This window comes from Hippoglossus hippoglossus, chromosome 4, assembly GCF_009819705.1.
Source record: "Hippoglossus hippoglossus isolate fHipHip1 chromosome 4, fHipHip1.pri, whole genome shotgun sequence".
Lineage (NCBI taxonomy): Eukaryota > Metazoa > Chordata > Actinopteri > Pleuronectiformes > Pleuronectidae > Hippoglossus > Hippoglossus hippoglossus.
The window spans coordinates 9,383,578-9,391,918 of record NC_047154.1 but is presented as its reverse complement, the minus strand read 5'-3'; the positions used below and the strand labels follow the sequence as shown (position 1 = coordinate 9,391,918).

Sequence of the window (8,341 nt, the reverse complement as noted above, 5' to 3'; positions counted from 1 at the left end):
GAAAATGTGACGAGCGGACACACACAACATTGATTATTATGAAGGGCCTACCTTAGAGGGATAGTTCACCCAATAATGAAAATTCACTCATCTACTCACCACTATGCAATCCACCATTTACTTCAATTGTATTGGATTTGGCTGCAACGCTGTTTACCCCCGAAACTCCAAAAGAGTTTTGCGGACTCTAACAGTTCACCCGCCCCTCCATCGGCATAGCGGTGAGTAGATAATGAGTGACTTTTTAGTTTTAGGTGAACTTGCAGTTTACATCTTTCGTTCTCTGAGATTTCTTTCTTATCGAGGCAAAATTATTGTACACTGAAATGCCCTTAACTAAATCAATATTCGAACAAATCAAATGGAATCAAACCCAGCCCAAACCCAACGCATATGGAAACTGTCAAGAAAAGGTATAATAGGTATATTACTGCGATGCCAAAAGGGGCAGTGAAAAACTTTGGGTGCCCCAAAATGATGTACTGGTGCATCTAAATGAAAAAGTTAGGCGCACAAGTGCAGCCAATGATTCAAGAGCCCTGCTACAAATCGTTATGAATAACTTTTTAATTCAATAATCAATACATAGGTAAATTCTTTTCCATAAAAAATCATAAAAAATAAAACATTGCAACCCTAATTTTCGCCTTTGGCGCAGTTGAGCTGTCAGATGGTGGCAATTACTACTGTGTGACTTCGGTGTGCCTTAGGCAGAAAAGGTTTGAAAACCACTGCATTAAGGTACAGTATATAATGCACAGGCTGGTCTTCTTAAAGAGAAAAAGTTGTGTGTGTCTATCCATCAAAAAACTTATTTGAGTAAAGGAATATTCAATGTTTCCAGTTGGTTCTAGAGATGACAAAGTTCTTTGTATAAAGTGCATTTCTATATGAACAATATAGTTTTGTTCTGGTATGCAACTAATTTTTTATCTTGTTTGGGTCACCCCTAATCTGAATTTAATGGAAATAGTTTTTGTGTAATCATGCTAACTAATAAACAAACAAACACAGTCAAAGACAACAGAGGCGAATCTTTAACGATTGTGTTTGTCTTATGTTTACTCATAATATATGATTTTCAAAGTGTCCTTAATGGAAAATGGTATTATTTCCTAATTGTGGTGGGTGAGACAAACAAATAAAAAACTTTTTAAGCAAAGATGTAGACTTACGCTTCACTGTGCAACTTTCAACAGTGGCTTGATTTATTCATTGTAGATTAGAATCTTCAGTCTTCCATGCGCTGGAAACAATTAATGAACCAACATAAATAAATCAATTGGTAACATGAAAATGAATTAAGTTTGTTCAATTAAAATTAGCAAGTTATATCAACACAAGTGTGGACTTTAATTTGAAAAAACGAATTTGTTATTTTTTTGCCATTTTTTAAAAAGTTGGTAAACATTTTTCTTTTATCAGTGTGTTTATGTGAACGCTCTATAGCTTCACTGTTTCAGCACCACGGACAGCTCCGCTGGTCTTCAGAGGCTCCAAACTTTTCTTCTATTGTGTTTTCTTCATTAAAACATCCTCTCTTATGTTATAAAACGATACTGCTGGCATTTGGAGAAAAAAAGATTTCTGCCTATAGATTCATTTTTTTGTTAAACCAACAAAATAATTAATGCAAGTGACCCGAGCTGTACAACTCTGCTGAAGAAAGCGTTAATCTTCCTGCATGCAGCATGAACGTCTCATGGGGGATCGTTATTCTTTCTATGTAACAAAGCGGTGGGTCGCTCACACTGTCTATGAACGTTATAGCAACACCACTTTTAAATGACTGCAGGCATCGCAATCCAACTGTGCTTTTAACAAGGACCATAACAATGATCTTTATGTTCTGCCATCACGCTATAAAGTCTAAGAAATACCTAGGAGGCATGTGCGCCTTATTGCTGTTGTGGTCAAATTCCCTCAGTCAGGTGAAACGTGTTGAATCACCGTTTTCTGCTTAAAGCCATGTCGGCTAAATCCCAGGAAATATGTGCTAATCTAATTTGATAGCCTAAGCCATCCCCATTGCATGTAGATCTGCAGGTCGAGGTCAGTGCCGAGCTGCCAAACAAGGTAATTCCATCCCTGCGGTTATTAATTACAGCGCTCAGACAAAGGCAGGGACAGGATTATAGGGCCTGGAGTATAGGACAGAGATGCCAAATCATGTCTGTCTATAACCAAACCCTCCCTCCATCCCTGCATCCCTCCCTCACTGACTAATGGCTCATTTATCACACTGAACAAACAATAACACGTCAGTGGGGTATCACTCACAAGCAGGAGCTTCCATTCAATGCAGTTTTAAATAAAAAAAGAAACAAATACTTTTGGCGTGAGATTGTGCCAGACGCATGAACTTCTCTCATCTTTGCGTCACAACCATGACCAGATGCAGCCCTCTCAACTCACGAAACGCGCACGCACACGCACGCACATAACCCCCCTCCTCCTCCGCCATCCCCCTCTCTCTCTCTCTCTCTCTCTCTCTCTCTCTCTCTCTCTCTCTCTCTCTCTCTCTCTCTCTCTCTCTCTCCCTCTCCTGCTATTTGAATCGAGAGCCTGCAGAGCGCTCTTTTGTTCAGTAGCGCTCAGCTGCTGGAGAGGTGAGCACCACTCCGGCGGCCTCTCCTCCACTTCATCGCGGCTGCAGCCTCGGCTCCGAGACAGAGAGACAGAGAGAGACCCACTGTCTCTGAACACGACCCAGTCCTTCACACGTCGGCCTGCCCCCTCTCCGCTGCGTTTTTCTTCACGCACACTCGCGGAGCTGCTTTTTACGCGTGGTTGGATGGTTTTCGGTTCCCCCGTCTGCGGCGCTGTACACCACCTGCACCGCTCCTGGCTCAGGCTGCAGCATCGCTCCACATTCCTGTGAACCGGACCTCACTCAGTCCGAAAGGTGAAGGCGAGTTGTTTGCACGTGTTTTCTTTTGGCATTCCTCTGCGGGAAAAGCCTTTTTAAAGTCAAATAGTTGTTATTTTTACCCCCAAACACGTGGAAAAAGGTGTTTGACAGATTTTGTTGGCTACGGTCAGTGATAATTTGGGGATGAGGATGTCAGCATTGTTCTAATGAAAGAGATATGTGGCTTTGATTTGAACATTATTCATTGATTAAAAGCCTTTAGACTGATCTGATTAATGCTTATGTGGCAGATTTTAATGTGTCAGATATTTATTTCAGTTTTATAAAATACTTTTTAAAATTGTCATATTTTCTTTTTCGATCCTTGTCACTAAGTCCACGCTACAACCTGGAAATGAGGTTATTTTTATTTTAGAAATCTTGACCGGTTTTACCATACTGTGGTGATTTTTTATCATTTTTCTGCCGTATAGTCCATCTCTGCTGTAATACATGTAGCACAGAATATTTCCTCCTTTGTTTTATCCATGAGAAGCTATTTACAGTAGCACTACCACAAATGTCTTCATGTCAACCTTATTTAAAGAAATACAGTAAGTTACTGTAAATTGCATTTTGCATCATGCATTATTCTCATAATGCCATTCAAGATAAGATGAAACTTTATTGATCCACACAATGGGGAAAATTCAGTTGTTACAGCAGCAGGCACGTCAGAATGAGGTAGACAAGCGAATAAAAAATATAAAAGGCAATAGAATAAAAAAAAAAATTAAATAAAAGTTTGAGTATGTACATTATATTCACTTTGCATGGTTTGTATGAAATGTTATAAGGAAAGTGCAGTGGCACAGGATGATTGTACATTGCGGTATCTAACCGTATTTGAGGTATTTAAATGTATATATACTGCACAGGTTAACAGTGTATCCGGTCTGTCCACCTCTGGCCACTGCTCTTGCCCCTGTAAGGCTGCAGGTGAGGCAGATATAGGGAGAGAGGGAGTTTGGTGAAAGCCAATAGGCAGCGGCGCCCCCGGCTGTCAGCGCTGTCAGCAAACCAAAGCGGGGAGACCCGAGACATTATCTGTGGATGGCACTCACACACGCTATTGTTTCTGGTGGAGGGTGAACTTTGCTGTTACAAGGCAGCACCTCAAGTCTACAAGCTGATCAAAAGTGAAGCAGGTCCGTGCACTGTGGCGGGCTGCCACAGTCATTTACTGCAACATGGCTGCTATATACCTTTCAGTGCAGGATGTTGTTGGCAGTGGAAGAAAATGAAAGTAAAACAAAATTGGGCTTATTTTGTCTTCATTGTGGGTGTATGGCTGTGTGTCAGGTGGAGAATGGCAGCGGGAGTGGGAGCAGAGTTGCTCATGACCCCTTGGGAAATTAAGCAGAGATTCAACCAAGCAGTTTGTGAAACGGTTACTTGTCTCTCTCTCTCTCCTGCTCTGGCTCTGTTAGCCTCTTAGTCTGTCGTTATTTTCAGCGTGTCTCTCTTGTTTGCACACACAAAGGCACAACACACAGTCACTCAGACAGTTTACCTTCAGTGTCCACAAGCAGTCCCTGGCAGCATTGACTCTGCACTTCTTTTCATTGATATTGTGTCCATCCCTAATGCCCGTCGTCACACATGTGTGCTTCTGTATTTGGCCTTAACACTGGCAAACTGATTCTTTCTGTCCTGGGTCATAGTTGGTACTTGCAGACAGGCTGGCTGATTAATGCATGGATGGAGCTACTGTTTCCCAGCTGATGTAGAAGAGTCTCCCAGCTTAATATTCATTCTCTGCCTGACCTAAGATCAAATGTTCACTTCTCATTGGGTGAGCAGCTGTGTGCTTGCCATTTTGTACATGATACATGTTGGCTCCTGTGTGTGTCTGTTGGCTGCTTGTGCTGCCCGCTCCTGAACTGTGTCGGTGAAGTATCGTCATCCTCAGCTCCAGCTGCACTAATAGGACCTGGCTCCACATTAAACTGCTCTTTTAGTCCTTCTGCTGCCTTTCACTTCTTCTTTCCGCCTCTTGCGCTGTCTTGCATATTGTATCAGGTGTCTGTTTTTGTCTCCCGGTCCTCCTCTTGTCGCCTCGCTCTGTTTGGACTCCTTCCCTCTTGCACCGGATCACTGGCTCCACTGTTAACGGCATTGTTCTCAGAAGAAGTGTTTCCTTCTCTGGCATTGCCAGTTCACTGCCCACGTTTTTTCCCATTTTCTGTCTGATGAGGCATTACAGTAGATGAACAATATTCCTTTAGAGAGAGGTCTATCACGTCTTAGTGGCTCCACTCCAATTGTGGTCAGGAGCAAAACGCAGCTCAAAAATGTTGTCATCACACCTCAGGAGTATTGGAGAAAATGAAAGAAAGCAGAGGGGCGAGAGAGAGAGAGAGAGGGTGTGAAGGTGCTAACAGACTGGGAGAATTTTCACAGCATTATCTGCTCTTTGCATGAGGATGTCTTGTCACATATTTCAATAATGTGTCTTTTCTGCCTGGCTGCGCTCAGCTTAGCGCAGACACTTGTAGCCGAGGATGTGAATGGGCGAGAATTCAATTTTGCACTTGAGTAGTGTCCAAGCAAGTGAATGGGGAATTTTTTTACAGAGATTTTGCAAATGTCGAACATTAATATTCCTACATTGAACCCTTCTGCCATGCTTAAAACAAACAAAGCAGCCCTTGGCACTGGATGAAACGAGGCAGATCAGCAAAGCGACTGCACAGAGGATCTCTGAGCTTAAGTTTGGCTGTTTGACTGTTGAAGGCCTCCAGCTATAGTTGGAAGAAAAGTTGGCTGATAATTTTACAGTAGAAAAAAAAAAATTCAATATTATGTTTTTATGTTATTGCTGAAGGTTGAAAGCTATTGGCTGACTGCATATGTTTTGCACGTGGCTATATGGTGTTTGGCAGTGGTGTGAGAAGGGGTGGGAGGGATGCTGTCGGTCTCCTGCAGAGAGAGACTAATTTACAGACTTAGAAACCCTGATCCAATTAAGCAGTGGAAAGCCTCACAGCAGCCTATACACATATTCAATTCTGTTTGTGTAAATGATGGAGGACAGTGTGCCTTCTCTTGTCAGATTAACGTCACTTTGTGTGTGGCAGTGGAGCACCTATGCTCGCCCATATGACCATAAATCATAATTTAGGCTGTGATCCATTTGGCACCTCCATTCCCTCCGTCGCAGGGTCGTTTCATCGGCTTAATGAAGGCTGTACCTCTGCTCGCTGGCGGACGTCAATCCACTTGATTGACAGCCCTGCATCCTTTCAATCCCCCAACTTGACACCACGGAGCAGATGGAGTCGAGCCTAAGTGGGCCGTTGTTAGCTTCGCCTCGGCTAGTAATATAATAGTTTGGCATTGGCCGCTATTGAGCTCGCCACCGCAACAGAGAGCCAAGCAAATGAGCAGCACGGTTGGGCCAACGTGGTCAGTGGCAGAGCAAACAAAGCCTAGAGGTACAGAGCCAGAAAAAAAGGTAGTTTACACACAATCCCTCCAGACGCAGCTCATGAATATTCATCAAAGACCCCCGTCCCCCTCCTCTTCACCCAGTCCCCTTCGTCCTCCAACCCTGCGCTGCACCCCTCTCCCACCAAATGTATTATTCAAAGAAAGCATTTTCCCTATTAAATACTATAAATAATTAATGACATCTGGTAACAGTTTTTGTCAGCTGAATTAATGACAGGGGCACAGTCAAGTGTCTTCCAGTGATTGTAGGAGGGGGTGTCGGAGGGTGAATTTCCTCACGGCTACCTCTCCTCTCCTGGCCTTTTCTTTGTCTCAGCACCAGTTGAGTGCGATGCCTCCTTTGTTGAAGTCAGGTAGCGTGTCAGTACATGTGAATGAGATTGTGGCTTTATTACTCACTCGCTAAAACACCCCGGAGGGGAAAGCAAATACTAGATAGCTGTTTATTTTGCTATTATGCCAGTGTTGTCCTGTGTGAGTTAATCCTCAGGAAAAGAAAAGCTCCCTGTGGGCTCTTTATGTGGTTTCAGCACCGGACAGCTCCTGAAGCGTCGTCTGTTTTGTCTACCTCGTCGTTTTTCTTTCCTGGTTAACAAAAACTCGACAGTCCCATCTTCGCCAGACAAAGTGAATGACTACGAGGTGCATCACTGAAGGATACTAAGTAATGTTGGCATCAGCGCTGTACAGGATGCATGTGTCAGACTCTGATGAGCTGGTAAACAGAGACTCAAGAGGCCTACAGATGGCCATTGTGTTCCACTCTTGTGTGCTGCCATTCCCAAAGGAGAAGTGAATTTTGTCCCTTGTGTGCAAGTGTTGGATTTTAATTTGTAAAGGTAGAGGAGCCCCCCGGATCTGATTGTGTATTTCCAGTCAGGAAGGTTGTGAATATAGCTCGAGAAAAGCGAGACACAAGTGGGTGGAAGAAGGGAAACATAAACCATCGTTAGAGAGACAGATTTCTGTCTGTCTTCCTCTACCTCACCCTGTCTGTGGTCCACACAGCGGGGAAATTTATGAAGCCGGTCACCAGTGTGATGCTTATAAAGCTGTCCTTGCTAATCAGAGATGCATCTCTGGGGTTGCTCAGACAACTCAAAGGGATTCATGGGAGAGAAGAGGAAAGTAGTATAATTAATTTTATTCAGATCCTTTGCGCCAAAGTTGGGCTGATCCATGCTTGCTGACTTCCTGACTTTTATCCTCCTCGTTAGCTTTGTTGGCTTGTGCGTGACAGTATTTGACTGTCATTATGTGCACAGTGCCTTAGTCTATAGTTTCTGTAAAATATTTCAGCGTCAAAAGGTTTGTTGTTAGTGTATTTTGTCGTTTTGAGAAAAAAACCCAGCTCTGCTTTTTATTCCATACACCAACCAGAAAAAACAGGTTCCTCTAATCCTCCTGTCTGGCTCCCTGTGGGCGCTGAACTATAATTCATATTTTTTTTTAATGCTTTTTTTGTTATGCTAATATGGAAATACTTCCCTTTTGATATTTTCCCGCATCACTCAGTTTTTTTTAATCATGCAGCTTTATACAAAGTAAGACAGACGCATACCTACAGACAGAGACAATCAAACACAATGACACTGCTAACTTGTGCTCATTTACCAACTTAGTTTAGCTTAGCATACTTGGCGCTAAACACAAAGTACAGCTGAGGCTAATGCAAATGTTATTTTGCTTGTGTTTGGTCACAAAGTTGTGGACATAATGTAATGTTGACCTGCTGGTGGTGAAAGTCAAGGGGTCCCCAAAGTTACTTGTATCAATCCTGAGGGGAACAATAATGTGTGTTTCAACTTTCATTACAATCCATACAACAGTTGTCAAGACATCTTACACAAAACCACAGATTTCAGTCGTGAGGGTCTGTGCACTGTGAAATTGAATTCTGTGGTAATCTTTGTTGTAGATAATTTGTTATGAGTGCAAAAACCCAATTGAAGCTCGCATTATCAATCCAATACTTAC

The 8,341-nt window shown here is 42.9% G+C and overlaps 1 protein-coding gene across 2 annotated transcripts in view; it reads left to right on the top strand.

Annotated features, from left to right (window-relative positions):
- The first annotated feature begins 2,581 nt into the window (after positions 1 to 2,581).
- The window catches only part of ncanb (neurocan b), a 150,974-nt gene continuing 145,214 nt past the window's right edge, over positions 2,582 to 8,341 (top strand). For both annotated transcript variants that reach the window (XM_034582881.1, XM_034582880.1), the window contains exon 1: positions 2,582 to 2,905. The gene's annotated coding sequence lies outside the window, so the exon portion shown is untranslated. The remainder of the gene's footprint in view (positions 2,906 to 8,341) is intronic.